The 16,884-nt window shown below is 47.8% G+C and overlaps 1 protein-coding gene across 5 annotated transcripts in view; it reads left to right on the forward strand.

Annotated features, from left to right (window-relative positions):
- The window catches only part of PPP1R16B (protein phosphatase 1 regulatory subunit 16B), a 101,691-nt gene that overhangs the window by 184 nt on the left and 84,623 nt on the right, over window positions 1-16,884 (forward strand). The gene's annotated exons all lie outside the window — the stretch shown is intronic.

The raw sequence follows: 16,884 nt of genomic DNA on the forward strand, positions 1-16,884 counted from the left end.
CCAGCCTCTGAGGGTCTGGCTGGGGGTGTGTGGGGAGCTTTGGCTCAGGGCTGGCGGCAGAAGGTAATTTGGGGGGTGTGGGGGGAGCCTGGAAAGGCGGGTACCGGGAGCGCAGGACCCGAGAGTCGGGCTGGGGTGGGGGCGTTCTCCCGGGTCTTGCGCGCCAGAGATGAGGCCGGGGTACGGGGCGCAGTGGCAGGTTGTTGGCTGGGGCCGCCGTGGCCGGATCTTGGGGCGGGCAGGGGGCTCCTCCGCGGGTTCTGGGCTCTTGGGCCGCCGTCTGCCGGGGGGCGCAATGCCGGGCAGAAGGAGCCACAACCAGCACCAGACAGCCCCGGCGCCCAGCCTCGGGCCCGGCACGGGGGCGCCGCCCCCTCGCGTGGCGGCGCTTGGTGCCCGCAGGCGGTGGCAGGGCGCCGGGAGGACTCCTGCCTGGGCGGGAAAGGTCCCCAGGGCCGGCGCCCCCGCGTGCAGACCCGCCTCCTGCGGGATCCAGCTGACAGCGCCCCGCGGCCCCGGGGAGACCCCGCGCGTGGTTGTTCCCGGCCTCTCCGAAGGGCAGCCGTGCGCCCGCGGCTCGGTCCCCCGCACCTGGAGCGCTCCTCTCCTCCCGAGTCCCGCGCATCGACTCCTGCCGGAGGAGCGCCCCCGAGCGCCTAGGATGGGCAGAAACTGTGCAGCCCTCCCCGGAGAGATCCCGCAGAGGGGTCTCCCCAAGGTCACCCGGAGCGCCCAGGCTGAACTGCCCAGACCGTCCCGAGTGGAGAGCCAGGGGTGGGGGGGCGTTCTCTGCCCGCCTCCTTCCCCGAGGCCGACTCCCCGCCCCCCCCTTCTCCAGTCCGGACCGGCTTAGCGGGAGATGCTGATGGTGCAGCTCCCAGCCTCGGGCGGATAATTGGAGCTTTGAATCTGGCCCTCCCGGGAGGCCGGCGCGAAAAGCCCGAGACCCGGTGCTCCCGGGCATCTCTGGAGCCCAAGGAGAGAGACGCGGCTCCATAAGCGCTTCTCAGAACCGAAAACCGAGCTGCTTGCGCGCCCATGTGACTGGATTCCACATAATGGGCCCCTGTTCTCACTGTCAGAAGCGCCCACCAGCTCTCAGCGGCCCCGGGCACCAGGTGCCGCCTCTGAATCGCCCTCTGTGGAGGACCCGGACCCCCGAGGTATCAGGCGCCCTTGCCCGCAGGGCGCCCCCGGGAAGGGGCCTGCCGTTAGCCACCTCGGCCAGCGGGGGTACTTCCCTGTGGGCCCTGCCATTTCCTGTGTCTGGTGAAGCACCGGAGGAAAACCCTCCATCAGGGAGGCCTCCTCCGAGACGGGTCATAAAGCTTCTTAGCTCAGCCAGTGACTAGCTCTCTGCCCGAGAGCGAGGCCCTTGGCCTCGGAGCCTCAGTTGCCTCTAGGAAATGGGGCTAATCAGGCCGTGGGAGGATGGCGAGAGGACCGTGTGAGGTGCTGGGTGCAGCGGAGCTCGGCAGCGGGAACGCTCCTATGTTAATACCAGCGCCTCTCAGAACGGTTTGGAGTGGGGCGTGTCTCTTTTTAGGCAGGAGCTGAAGTGGAGCCCTGGTGGGTGGTTCTGCAGGGGCTGGGGGAGTTTCCACATCTTCCTCCCTCCGCTCTGTCATAAAGAGGCAGCTTGCGGGCGGCTGGTGGGCACTGGTGATTCCTTTCAGCTCTCAGCCTGCTCCCGGGCTTTCCCACACCCCCCCCCAGCCCCTCATCTCCCACCTGCCGCCAGGATGTTGGAGGCAAGATGTCAACCAGACACTTTGGACCTTCAACTTCGTACTCTCCTGTAAACTGGAGTCTACCCAACAGTATCCCCCTTCCTGGAACCTTCCTGACCCCTCTCCTGGTCCCAGCTCTTGCCAGCCTCTGAAATGTCTTCCTTCAGGAAGACCACTTGATCCTGCTTACCCCTCTTTTGGTCTCCTCCCTCTGTGCCGTTCATTGGCGGGCTCTGGGTTGGGGCTCCTTGCATCCTTGCACCCTTTGAATCTTCCCTGGCGTGGAGGGACATGGCAGGCAAGACCCAGTGCATGCTCAGGCTTCGTTCTCTTTGGTAATTGATGCTGGAGGGGAGGTTAAATTTCTAATCCAGCTGTTAAGTCTGTTCAGGAGCCTGAGCCACAGGGCTAAGAGGATGCTGACGCAGAAAGGTGGGTTTTTCCCCAAGGCAGTAACCTTCTGCAGAATTCATTTGGACTCTTTGGAAACTAGGGCCCCAGGTTCTTCTCAAAACCTGCTCCATACCCAGCGTCAACATTCTCTAACCAACAGAGACTGCAGCCAGAATGGTTTTATGGATCACGGAAGGCATATACCCGGATTCCTGTGCTGTGTTTGGACCATCAGGAACCTCACTCAACCTTGACCCCTCTGCCAATCTAGCCACCCCCACCCCCATGCCCCCTGCACCCAGGACTTGAAGCACTTGGTGTACAGTGGGTTCCAAGTGGCATTCTTCCAGCAGAGGCTAGGATGACCTTCTTTATCCTGAGTATATCCTAGACACTGGGATTTAAGGAGGACTTGGACAAACCTGCCTCCTACAGAAAGCCACAAAATTTAAAGAGCAAGGGAGTCAGATAGGCCTAGTTCAAATTACAGGTCTCTACTTAAAAGCTCTGTGACCTAGGTAAATTATTTACTCTCTCTGACTCCTGGTTTTCTCATCTGTAAAATGGGTGTAATAGTAATGCCTGCTCTGTGGGGTTGTGAGGATTCTGTGAGCCCGTGATGCACAGAAAGTGCTTAGTGCAGCACCTGGTTTGGGCAGGAATGCAGGAAATGATTATCATCACCATCACCACCATTTCCTCCTTTGCATTGGGCTCTCACAGGTTCCCCCCCTCTCACCCTCACTCCCCAACCCCCCGAGTCTGGGGGAAGTCAGAACTCTTCTGCCTCTAGCTAACAGGACAGGGAAAGCCCCTCAGCCTGGAGGGGGTGGTGCTGATTTCTGGGAATTCAAGTCCAGCATGGGCCTGTCTCTAGGAAGTCTGTCATTTAGCTTTTCTCATCTGGCTGCCATTTTGCAGGATCTGTTGATTCATTCAACAGATGTTTACTCCATTCTAGCTATTGTGCTTAGCGAGGGATTTCAAGATGAATCAGGCAGCTCTCAGGCTTCTCCATCTACGGGCAAAAGGTGATAGTGAGGACCCAGCTTCACTGGCAAGAAGAGGAATGAAGAGTAGAGGGATGGATGAACAGGGGGGCTCAGCTAATGAACCCAGGTTTCATTCCTGAATCTGCCACCTTGTAGCTGGGTGGTGATGGACAGATGCATTACCTCTAGGGTGGTGATGTGAGGAGAAAAGTGAGACCACATGGGCAAAAACCTCGGCTCAGAGCCTTCTAGATATTAATCAGTGCTTGCAAATGTTGGCTGCTATTATTATTATTCTGCAGTGACCAATTGCAGGTGGGCAAATTTTTCAGTAGGGGCACATTTGAGCCCTTCAGAGACAGTTTTCCAGGTGGTGGCTAATAGGCGGGTGGGCAGTCTGAGCCAAGAGAACAGCTTGTGCAAAGGCACAGAGGCTTAAAAGTGCTTGGTGTCTTGGAGAGCAGTGAGCGGGAGTTCCAGCTGGAGCACCGTCACCGTAGGGTGTGACTTAGGGAGGGGCAGGAGGCAAGGCCGGGGAGCAAGGCCATCCTGCCAAGGGGCCCCGAATGATAAACGCTTGCTCACCCGAAGCAGGCGCCCTGCAGCTAACGGAGCTGTCTGATTGCAGTCTAGAATTAACTTCTGCAGGCGAGGAAGGGCTGGTCTGTGCACGTTTGCCAGTACATTAACTGTCCTTTCCTCTTCCTTCTACCTGGAAAGCACAGAGGTCCCCTCCTTCTTCCAGAGATGCTTTTGCTACTTCTGCACCTGTTTCTCTCTTCCTGGGACGTTTCTCACTTGAAGGAAGGGGACGTGGGTGGAGGAAGCGTCACGATCTCGTTCCCTTACTGACCATAATAAGGTACCAAGTACTTTTCTGGATGCTGGTCACTGCCCAAGGTCTTTGCTCGTATTGCCATCAAATCCTCATACTGATTTATTGAAGTAGATGCATTTATCCCCATTGAACAGAAAGGAAAACTGAGGCACAGAGGATGAGGTGATTTGCTAAAGGGCACTCAGCTTATAAGTGGCAGGAACTCATGTCTAGAGGTCTCCGAAGTTGCTCTGTGCTATGTGTACCACCTCACGCGTGCCCTTGGTAAATATCTAAAGCTGACTGCAGGATGTCTGGCAGTACCCCTGGATGCTGGGCTGTAGGCATCTTGGAGATGGATCACAGTGGGGTGTGCTCTGGGTACCTGGGGACTGCCCCATTCTCTCCCAACCCTGATTTTTGGGAAGGCCCTGAGTGCAGGCACTTGGCGATGGGGGGCTGTTCTTGGATGTCTCAGAATTCAGGACGTCCTTCCTTGGCCTGCTAGGTCCCACAGACGTGCCTTGATGCAGGCAGTTTGCAGCTTGATTGATGTAGCAGGTGGCAGTTGAGCTCCACGGTGACCTGAGGAAGGAATGAGTCTTTTAGGATGGCTGGGTAGAGCATCACGTGACCACACACCCTACCTGTTTACAGAAGACATCAAAACAAAGGCTCGAATTTCCTTTTCTACAGGAGGCAAAGTTCAGTGCCACGGTTCAAATCCTGCCTCTGCCTTTCACTAGCTTTTGGGCGTTGGCCAGTCTATTCACTTCCTTGCACCTCAATTTCTTCAACCGGAGATACAGATCATACACACACACACACACACACACACACACACACACATACACACTCACACATATACATATATATGTATATGTATATATATACAATTCAGAGTTGTCATAAGGATTTGTAATCATGCATAAAATTGACTTCCACATCATAAATATATTGGTATAATATCCACAAAATTTTCCTCCATGGTACTTATCATAATTGTGATTATATGGCTATTTGTGGTCATTATTCTTTTACTCTGTCTCCCCCCACTAGGCCAGTGGTTCTCAACTGGGGGCAGTTTGGCCTCCCAGGGGACATTTGGCAATGTCTGGAGACATTTTTGGTTGTCACAAGTGGGAAAGTGCAGAGGGGGCGGGGAGCAACTGGCATCTGGTGGGTCGAGGCCAGGAATGCTGCAAGATATCCTACAGTGCCCAGGGCAGACCCCCGAAACAAAGAATTGTCCCATCCCAAATGTCAATAGTGCCAAAATTGAGAAAGCTTACACTGGACATGAGGCCCCTAAGGTCAGTGACTGTGTCTGATTCATTCAGCCCAGTGTCCGCAGTTGCCCAGCATGATGGCCGGCACACAGGAGACAATCAATACGCATTAAAGGGATGAATGAGTATTTGGAAGGCCTTATGTCCCTTGGAGTCCCAGAGGTTTGGCTTGCAGGACATTTTGAATGGACAGAAGTGATTCAGATGAACTTGAATGATGAACAGCCAACTGGTCATTCAGGCCAAAGAAATTCAGACCAAGCTATTTTCCTTCCCGAGCAGGTGCTAGGGGGCCCGAATTATCAGCATTGTTGCTACAATCACTGCTGGATTTTGCTCATATAGACACAGGACCCACCTTTATCTGGACAAGCAGGCTGGGGCAGGGGAATGTAGGTGCTCATAAGGAACGCCCTGTCAGCTGGGCCCTTGGGATTTGCCAAGCTGGGGCGCAGCTGCTGTCAGCTTCCTGTTTTTTTCCCTTTCTGGTGGAATGAAGGAAACCCACTGAATGGCTATTTTTCCACTGACATTTACAGCAATGTGATAGGCCTTGGATTAATGAGGTCAAGCTCCAGTGTGAAATCTGCCCGATAACTTGAAGCTTGGCCAACAGGAAGACATGGCTTGTTTTCTTTGGGCATTTGATGTCTTTGGATGGCTTTGGCCAGGGAAGTAGGGGTCACGACTCTATACAAAAGAAGGGAATGTTTGACGCCCCAGAATCATAGAGGCCAGAGTTGTTGTCTCTTTTTCAATTTAGTGGGAAGGTTTATTTTCATGTGAACTTTGAAATAATTCATTAAAGCAAAGGTTCATCATGAGCCCCAGGCCGGCTGCTGAGCCTGGATCTGGGCTATTGAAAGGACCAGGCTGTTTTTCCAGGGCTCTCTGGGAGTTTGAAAGAAAAGATTGTCCCCAGAGGGTGTTGGGACAGGTTAGAGGTGCACATGGATTAGAGCTTATTCTGATGGGGGAGGGGATCTTGAGCACAGGCCTCAAACTTGCTCACAGTCTTCGGGTTTCTGTAAAATGCAGAATCCGATGCATTAGGTCTGGGGCCTGAGCATCTGCATTTATAACAAGCTCCCAGGGGGAGCCATTCTGCTGGTCTGTGAACTGCACTTTGGGGAGCAAGGGTCTGGGGAGCCCCAAGTCTACAGGTGAGGGGTCCCTGGTATCACCCACTCAAGCAAAGTCAGCCTGTTGCGCCTGTTCGCCCAGCCATCCGCTCTGCAGGCTGGTTTGCAGGGGAGCGGACTTACTGCTCCCCTTCTCTGTGTGCCCAGACCTGGGACCAAGCCTGAAGGAAAGGCTGCTTGTCTGCAAGGAGCAACGGAAACAGCCAGAACAGGTGTGAGGGGCTTCTAGAAACGTGTGTCGGGGGACACACTACCCCTGGGCCACCTGGTCACCTGGGTCTTGTTAAACACACAGATCCCTTGGCCCTAGCCCAGCCAACCTGAGTCAGAACCGGCCAAGGTGGGACCCTGGGAGTCTGTATTTTTAAAAAGTGTGCCAGGTGATTCTGATTCACAGCCAGGCTGGCAGAGGGGAAGCCAAGAGGAAGAGCTGGCAGCACGTGGAAGTTAATTGCTCAGGAGGCTCGGTGTAAAGTCGTAGCATTGTGTATAGCCTGATGGCACATGGCTGAGGGAGGGACCTAAAGCTAGCCCGCCCCACTTGCCTAGCTCTGTACCCTGCAGGGTTGCATCTACCTGGAAGGAAGGGCATCTTTTTCTTAATACTAATAATGATGGTTAACATTTAGCACTTATTATGAGCCAAGCACTATTTAACTTTTAGTCCTCCTAGCAACTCTAAGAGGTGACCTCACCACGACCCTGATTTTACGGCTGAAGAAAGTAAGGTTCAATGACTTGCCCTTGTCACACAGCCAGTAAGTGGTGGAGTCAGGATTTGAATCCAGGACATCTAGCTTCCAAGTCCTTTAACTTAATCATGACGCTCTCTGACTCTGGGCAAAAAAATGCTGTTGCACTTCATAAGCTGTCCCTGCCCTGAGGGAGTGCCTTTCTCTAGTTCTTCCCCAGATGGGGGAAAGGCTAGCAGTGACCTTGGCTGGCTCTGGAGTCAGACCTCGGTTGGATCCCTGCCTCTGCCACTTATCTGTAACCTTGAGAAGCTATTTGCTAACTTTGCTGAGCCTCAATTTACCAATGTGTAAAATAGGAATAATAATCGTATGAGAGGCTATGATTATTTAGCCTGTGTCTGGCACATAGGATGTACTCGATACATACTAACAATAATTATTACATTAGTGTCAGTGAAGTCAGTCCCTGGGAGTCATAGCTTCAGAGCAGAGGGGATAGGCGAGCAGAGCCCTGTGTCACTTACATCCCAGGGGACTGGGTCTGTTGTTTTGTTCACCCTGGTTACTTATGTCTATTACTTACCTAGGCATTCCTAGCCTTTGCTTCTTGGCGCTGGTTACAGGTCCAAGTGTCCATGCCAGCCTGGTGAGTTCTCAGAATTTCTTGGCTCCCAGAATGTTTCAGAGTCTCAGTCAGAACTGGCTTGATTTCCTGTCATCCAAGAGCAAGTAAAAGGCACACCTTCTCACACTTACTTTCTTCAGGGCTCTTGGGTCTTCTTGGTGACTTTTCCTGTCCCCAGATTCCTTTCTGGAACTCTGTAGTCATCATCGGCCCCCCCATGAACTGGGCAGAGAAAAAACACATTAGAGTCATTGCCTATTGCCTTATAAAGAAACAGGGAAGAGTTTCTCCAGAATTTCATTTTTTTTTAACGTATGAAATCAAGCTTTTGTTTTCTTATTGCTGTATTTTATGTTTTTTAATTATAAAAAGAAGACAAACTCATTATTAAAATTCAAACCGTACAGAAATGTGGAAAATGGAAAGGGAAATTTCCCCAGTCATCATACACTCATTTCTTTTTCCCAGAAGAAATCCCTGAATGTTTTATGTCTTTCCATAAATTTCTTATGCATATACAAATCCACATGCATTTACATGTTTATCCTTTTTTCTTTTAACACATCTGTACAACCCTTTTCTGAAACTTCCCTTTTCAGCTAATTTATCTTAGCATATGTCAACACATATAGATATACCTCAGTCCTAAAGGCTACATGATATTCCCGTAATAAAAATTTACCATAATTTGTTTTCTAGTCCCTTGCTGGCAATGAAGATTATTTTGGTTTTTTTCCTACTACAAGTGTGTGATGCTATGACATCCTTGCTTACCCAGCATGTATCTTTGTACACTGGTATGATTTTATCTGTAAGGAAAATTCCCTGCAGTTTGAACTATGACATTGTCAAACTGTCCTTCCAAGAGGCCAAACCAATTTCTTTTTTCTTTTTTTTTCCTTGGCACGGCATGCAAGATCTTAGTTCCCTGACCAGGGATCAAATCCATGCCCCCTGCAGTGGAAGCGTGGCGTCTTAACAACTGGACTGCCAGGGAAGTCCCGAAAACCAATTTCTATTCCCTCGACCATGTGTGTGAATGCCTATTGCCCCAGCCCCTTCTCCAACACTGAGTGACTTTAATTTTTGCCAGTCAGATAGGAATAAAATAGAAAGAATGTTTCTAGGTCAAGTTCCACAATACTTCAGATTTTATGACCCTTTAGACCATGGCTACATAAAGATTGTTAAATATTCAAGAACTACATTTTACTTGGCTTGATGCTTGGAATTAGAGACATAAAATTAAATTAAACCAGCTCCTGCCCTTAGGTTGGTCCCTGTCTCCTGAAGGAAGTAGACACGTGGGCAAATAACATAAGAACAAAGCTGTGCTAGAGAAATGCATAAGCTAAGTTCTGTTTGATAAACTCTTCATGACTATCATAAACGAATTTGTAAAATACAGCATACACTATGTCCTGGTGGGAGGGGGGATACTTGAAATCCTCAGAAGAAAATGACTTGTTAGAAGCAGAAAAATCATGCTGCTTACCCCTAGTGGTGGCAGCAGAAGAGGTGGGCAGCTAGGAAGGGATAAGTAATTTTGAAATAGACTTTTTGGTGGTTTCCATGTTTACTAATGAGGTTTGTTTGAGGGAGGCTGTGCAGAAACCCAGCTGAGTTTGCAGCTGGTGCTGATTACCAATCACTCTTACCTGGGCAAACATGTATGTTAGTCCAGAAAGAGCGAGAGCAAAGGAACAGAAGGCAGGCTTTAAAAATCCACAGCCTTGGGCTTCCCTGGTGGCGCAGTGGTTGAGAATCTGCCTGCCAATGCAGGGAACACGGGTTCGAGCCCTGGTCTGGGAAGATCCCACATGCTGCGGAGCGACTAGGCCCGTGAGCCACAACTACTGGGCCTGCGCATCTGGAGCCTGTGCTCCGCGACAAGAGAGGCCACGATAGTGAGAGGCCCGCGCGCCGCGATGAAGAGTGGCCCCCGCTTGCCGCAACTAGAGAAAGCCCTCGCACAGAAACGAAGACCCAACACAGCCAAAAATAACTTAAAAAAAAAAAAATCCACAGCCTTGGAGCTCATAGAAGTTGGATGTGGGTGGCATGAATTGGCGGTTTCTCCAGGGGTTACAAGGACGTGTGCTCTGAACAGTGCCCACTGTAGATTGGGTGCACAGAATGGGCATTCAGTGAATGAGTAAGCATCAGAGATGTCTGTCTTGTAAAAGGGCCTCCTACTCAAAAAGAATAGATCCATTTAGAAAGGGGTTATGACCACCTGATCTTCCCACCTGCGGGCGCCACGCCTTAGCTGTGCATCTTCTTTGGGCTACCTGTCTTGGATAGCTCTTCATTCACTGCAGTACCTTAAGAACAACACACGGCAAGGAGCAGCTGAGAATATCTGAAACAGTGCTGTGGAATGAAACTAACCATCACTTTACAGCAAAGCTTCTAAGCCAGGATCTCTGGAGCCAATTGCAAAGCATGCAGAGTTGAAAAAAGACTGTGGAGCCAGAGACAGTCCTAACTCATCCTTTCATGGATGGCAAGGCAGGGGCCAGGTAAGGTACAGCCTGGGTCTGGCCCCCACGTTCCTCCAACAGCCAGGTCTGTTTTGTCTGGTTTGATGCTATAGCTCTGGTTCCAAGCCAGAGGACCACTCCCTATGATACGACTGATGGAATAATGTCAGTGAATTTCAGTCTCTTGGTCTCCCACCCTCCTGTCTACCCTCTCCCATTTATTGGAAATCTACCACATGCTGGGTGACTCTAGGGTGGGATGAAAAGGTGAGTAACATCTATTCCTTGTCTTTCGAGAGCATCTAGTCCAATGGAAGAGGCAGATCTGAAACTAACAATTACTAGTTGAGAGCCACAACAGAGATGTGATCAAATGCTTTGGAACTAAAGAGGAGAGAGAAACCCGTTTGGCACAAGGCCGATAAAGAACAACTGGGAGGGAATAAAAGGAGCATGGAGACAATATCGTGTAAATGAGACGAGGCAAGTCAAGTGCTGAGCACGGTGCCTGGAAAGCACTTAAGAGATGATAGATATTATCATTACAGCACTTGGGCTAGCTCTCAAAGAACAAGGAAAAGCTTGCCAGGTGGAGGGAAAGAAGGGTACTGCCACTCCTTGGAACAGCATGAATGAAGGTGAGGTGGGGAGTGAGGCGGAGAGAAAACTCCATGGGCTTTGTAGAGGAGAAATCTAAATCTGTGTTCAAATCCTAGTTCTGCCTGCCACTCCCTAGTTGTGACTTTGGTCATGTCAAGGTGAGCCTCCATTTCCTACTCTATCTACTGGAGATAATGAGACCTGTTTTTAAAGGCTCCTTGTGGGGATTAAAGTTAATTTATGGGCAGTACCTGACACATAGCAGAGTCTCAGCAAATGGTGGGTACCATTGTTGGAGTGTGAATCCACCAGACCTATTAAGTGTAGCTGGAAAATTGAGTGTTTAGTGGATTTGGCGGGGGGGTGGTGGGAGGGAGGTTAGGACGACCAGAGGTAAAGCTAAAGACGTCAAGGCCAGATACTGGATGATCTGGTCTCTGAGGCTAAGAAGTTTAGACTTTACAGGCACTGGGGAGACATTATATGCTTCCCTACAAGGGAAATACAGGATCAGACTTGGGTGCAGAATGAAAACTCTGCCAGTGGTGTGGATTGTGGGTTGGAAGGTAAGAGATGGAGGCAAGGAGACCATTTTGGGAAGTGTTGCCTCCCACCTTCCTGCCTTGACAACCCACAGTTCGCATTAGCCAAGTGGAAGCTCTGTTAAGTCCTGCAGACAAGTGCTGCCTGGAGAGGCAAATCAGGGCAGTGGTTCAGAGCATGGGCTTCAGCGTCAAGGCCAATGTGGATCTGAATCCTAACCCTGTCACTTACTGGCTGTGTGACCTTGGGCAATTACTTAACCTCACTGAACTTTAGTTTACTCTTCTGTAATATGAGGATTAATAGTACCTTTCTCATAGGCTAATTGTGGGATTAAATGAGATAGTGTAGATAAAGCAGCTAGCTTAGCTCCAGGAATGTAGTAAGTGTTCAATAAGAGTTAATCATTAAAAATTGTAAAATTGTTTATTTCACCACGGAACCCTTTTTCCATGTAACACCTGTTAACCTCCTCTGGAGCTACCAGTGATCCACAGAAAACATCCTGCTTTAAACTTTCTGGTGAAGCAGCAGCACTTTCTGCTCCAAGAAATAAATAGTCAAGAGGGTTGCCAAGTTCTAACACAGTGGTTCTTGGATGCATATTAGACCCACCTGGGGAGCTTTTTAAAAATTTCAATGCCTGGCTGCACCCCAGACCAACTAAACTGGAATCTCTTGAGATGGGACCCCGTATTTTAAAATTTTTAATGGTTTATTAAGGTAAAGCAAACACAGAAAAGTACCCATATCCTAAGTGAATGAATTGTCACAGATTGAACATGCCCAGGTAAGCCATATCCTGCTCAAAAAACTGAATATTATCAGCACTTGAGAAGCCCTTCTTCAGTCCCTTCCCAGTCACCCCCACTCCAAAACCACCATTCTGATTGATAACAACATAGATTCCTTTTGCCTGTTGTTGAATTTTACATAAGTGGAATCATATAGTATGCATTTTTGTGTTTGGCTTATTTTGGTTAACAATGTGAGAGATCCAGATTGTCAAGTGTAATTGTATATTACTCATCCGTTCCATTGTGTGAGTACACCAAAATTTTTTTTCCAAACTACTCTTGGTGGGCATTTTGGATAGTTTACACTTTGGGATTATTACAAATAGTGCTGTCAACATTCTTGTAAATGCCTTTTGGTAAATGTATATAGAAATTTCTGTTGAGTATATTCCTAGGAATGAAATTGCTAGATTATAGGGCATCATATGTTCAGCTTTGGAAGATATTGCTTGAGCAGTTTTTTAAAGTGGCTGTACCAATTTATATTCCCACTCAGTTTATAAGAATTCTTGCCAACCACTGGTACTTTCTGTCTTTTAAAAAAAAAGGCCACTCTGGTGGATATATAGTAGTCATGCTCTGCGATCTTATTATAAGTTCCCAGCATCTCCAGGTGATTCCAACTTTGTAGCCAAGTTTGAGAACCTCTTTCCTGCCAGGTTTTGAAAAAGCAAAACACGCATTAATGGAACTGTATAAAGAGGAGTTATAATGGCAAGTGCCTCCCCATTGACTCTCTTTGACGTCTGTACCCAGAGTTTTTTATAGATCTGATGTGTCTAATCAGCAGGGGAGGATGATTTTGCTGTGGAAGGAGAATGTAGAGGTGTATTAAACCTGACAGCCTGTGCCTCATTCATGTGTGCTTTATGTGGGCAAATGGTTCCATCAGGAGTGATCTGGAAGCTGGGAAGAGCCCATGACAGGACTTCAATCTCTTCTTCCAATTTAAGACCTGAAAGAGAAGGGAAGACATGAGAAGTGACAAGTAGTCTATACAGATGTCATCAGATGAAAATATCTGGTCTTTGGGATCAGGATTTAATATTTTATGTTGTATTTTTGCTCCCCAAAGCTTGCCCAAGACCTGGCACTTGGAAGGTGTTCCAAAAACAAAAAAGTCATTGAAGTCAATATTAGAACTATGTAACTGGCTCTAGTGAAAAGCACACCTCACATGGATGCAGAGAAAGGTGTTGGCGTGGATTTAGCTAATCTGATTAATAGTTTCACGTCTGTTCTTTGTGGTTTCTGTGTTGTGGCTGGTATTTCCTATTTGTTCATTTATTACAAGCATACTTTCCTTTATACCCTTAAAGGAAATAAGGGGTCATTTTGTGGGTAGATCTCTATTGTGCCTTTCCTCTTGAGTTTGAGTCATATTTTCCGTTTTTTTTTTTTGGCCACGCTGAGGCATGTGGAGCATAGTTCCCCGACCAGGGACTGAACCCACACCCCATACAGTGGAAGCATGGAGTCTTAACCACTGGACCTCCAGGGAAGTCCCTTTCCTGTTTGCTTTAAAAAAAATTTTTTTTTCTAGTAATTTTAGGTTACATCTTGAACATCGTGAATGAGACTTGAAGAGACCTCAGAACAGTAATGACTTTTAAAAAAATCAGTCAGTTAACTTGACCAAACAAACTCTAAATTCAGTTTCCCCCTGGGTAGGCAGCAGCTGAAATCTTTCTTCAGTTCTTTTAGCCTTAGTTGGGCTGCTTGGAACCTGCCCTGCACATGCATCATTCAGAGAGATTTGGACAGAATCTATACTCAGCATTTGGGGCTACCATCTGTGACTCTTTTCTGGGATGCTTTCTCTTCACTTCCCAACTGTAGTTACCTGACTCTGTCCTTTAATTCCTCAAACGGTAAGAGCAAAGGTTCTCATCCAGGTTGTAGCCAACAGGTACAACACTGACTGGGGCCTCCCCTCGGATAAAAAGCTACAAAAACATGGAATTCACCTAGTGCAAATTTCTTTCTTTCATGTGTTGACTCCCCTCCGGTTTCTGTCTGCTTGTGGTTGAACAAATTTAGTGCCTTCCAATAGGTTATGTGTGTGTGTGTGTGTGTGTGTGTGTGTGTGTGTGTGTGTGTGGTGTGGAGTTCACAATAGTTATATGTGAGGGGCTGGGTCCAATAAGAGCTACTCTGCCTTTACCAGAGCAGAACTTTTCTGATCAAGAGTTTTGTTCATTAAGGGACCCTTAGGACCCCCATGCTTTATGGCTTAGCACATAGTAGATGGTAATAAATATTTGTTGATTGGTTAAATGAATGCAGCTTTAAATTAAAAGTGGAAGTGAATTAGAGGAGAAAACTGCCAGAAGAAAATTCTGAAATTAGTTACTTGTTGATGACATCAGGCATAAAATAGAAAGAGTGTTTAGCAATTTGCTGGAGAAAATGATGAGTGAGAGGACTGAAATTATATCAGGGCTCTGAGTGTAGACCAAAGTCTCTAACAAAGTGAACCTGAGATTTCAACACAAGGAGATAAGTTCAATTGTGACAGTAACATCACTTTCAAGGGATTGAATCTATGGCTTATGGAGAATTTTCAATGGAAATAAGGGGTCAGAGGGGAAGCAGAGGTATGCTTGGAGTTCTGTACACCCAAGAGGAGCCAAGATGAAGGGACTTTGGCTGGAGATCAAAGAGGGGAGGAACGAAAGTAATGTAAAGGCAGGTTACTACGGCTTGCTTCTCTCTGCATGGTGACCTGGAAGGTCACAAATCCCATACAGAGAGACTTCAAAGCCTGTGTATTGGATGGAAACTTCATTTACCCAAATGCTGAGTGTCTGGAAACTTCCTGATTTATTCTACTGACAGCTTCATCTCCCAGAGAGTAGAGGAGAGAAGACAGTTGCTGTTATGAATCTGGTTTGGGAGCTGTTGGGTAAAGTGAAAATGAGAAAGCACTCACCAAGAAAGGGAACAGTAGTCATAGGGGGCTGAGCTCATAGGGTTTGGAAGGCAGTTTTATGAAATTTAGGATGAGATACATATATTTCCTGCCTAAGCCTCCAAAGGTGATGACAGCTCCAATAGTAAGGGAAGTTATGACTGTAATCAATTATCCTCACTCTGCATAGATTTCATTTATTTTCCTGCAAAGAGTTCTCTTCTTGCTTCTAGTCGTGCTTTTGTGGGCCATCTTTCCGTCTGACATTTTCTCTATTTTCAAGCAGGGGAGATAATAAAAAATACTTAACCATCATGGCATATGATTGAGCAATCAGAAAAGATGCCAGCTATAGACAACTGGAATAGCCCTACTTATGGGTTCCTTAACCTCTCTAAGTCTCAGTTTTCTCCTCTTTGAAATGGGAACAACACCTACCGCAGAGTTGGCACAATGATTCCAAGAGATGTTACATGTAAAGAATTTGACCCATGGAAGATGTGCTGTGCACAGAAGCTGCCATTTTTACCCTGCATTCTTTATCTCTGGGTTCCTTTCATCTACATATTTTATAAGTTCTGAGATGCTTATGTTTTAGTTTTGCTTTTTTTTTTTTAAGTGGATCGGTCTTATTTTACTTTTTTTTTTTTTTGGCCCACGCTATGCAGCATGTGGGAGCTTAGTTCCCTGACCAGGGATCGAACCCGCGCCCCCTGCATTAGAAACGAGGAGTCTTAACCACTGGACTGCCAGGGAAGTCCCACTTATGCTCAGTTTCATTAAGCATATGTTTTTACTCTATACTGATTTCAGCAAGCATTTGCTTTATTACCGGTTGATCTGTCTGCTTTGTTAGTCGAAATGTCCTCTTATCTCCTTGATGATTAATACCTTGGATTTTCTGAAATCTTCTTGTGTTTCATGAGGAAGATGTTTTAAAGCACTTGTGGTTCTTTTAGAGTTTTTTCCTGGTTCCTTCTCCTTTAATATGTGTAGACAATGGAATTAGACAGACCTGGGTTCGGATCCCAGCTCCACCACTTCCTGGCTGTGCAGTTAATTGGTACCCATTGTCTGCATTGCTTTAGCCCTTTGTCTCCTCATTCTTTCTTCCTCCAGCGTAGGACTTTCTCCTTTGAGTCCAACTCTCTGTTTTTTATTGTCCTTGTTTCCTTGGAATTATTCTCCAAACCTCCATGAACAAACTATATGAAAAGCTTTTTAAAATTCCCATCCCAGCTACTTCCTAATTGGCTAAGAGCACCCCTGGCTAAAGGGAAGGAGATAGCTCGCTAGGGATATCTTTGAGGTCTCTGAAGTGGAGAGAGGGGCTTCCGCAGACTGCAGTCCCCTTCCTCCTTTATGTTGGTAATGCTGTGAAACCCAGGATGCCTAGGATGGATGAGAGAGTGATCCCTGGCTGATAGTGACCCCTGCCCCTCCCTCTTTAACCCCATCCAGTTACCAGCAGGACACTTACCTCCCTACTTTCCAGGGTCAGGGTTGGGAGGGGTGGCAATTGCACAGGGGCTGCCAACCTTTGCTTGAGTTGGCTCAGCATACTGCTTCCTAGAACCAGGATCCAGTCAATTTAAGGGGATGGAGTCATGGAGGACAGGTCTTCATTCTACCCCCTAGGGCAAGTTATTGGAGAAATTCTTACTAGAACCTAAGATATTCTTGATTCCTGTCTACCACTGAGGCCACAGTGACTTTTGTTCTTGGTTGAATGATATATTGATATTGAGGGGCCCTTCCACTCAATCTGATAACTTTCCAGATGTCTGTGTTTGAGACTAGAGGATTTTGAACTGCGGGGCAAAGGCAAGTATTGAAATCCAAGTAGGCAAGCGTGACGTAGAACAGA

Source organism: Balaenoptera acutorostrata, chromosome 15 (genome assembly GCF_949987535.1).
Source record: "Balaenoptera acutorostrata chromosome 15, mBalAcu1.1, whole genome shotgun sequence".
Lineage (NCBI taxonomy): Eukaryota > Metazoa > Chordata > Mammalia > Artiodactyla > Balaenopteridae > Balaenoptera > Balaenoptera acutorostrata.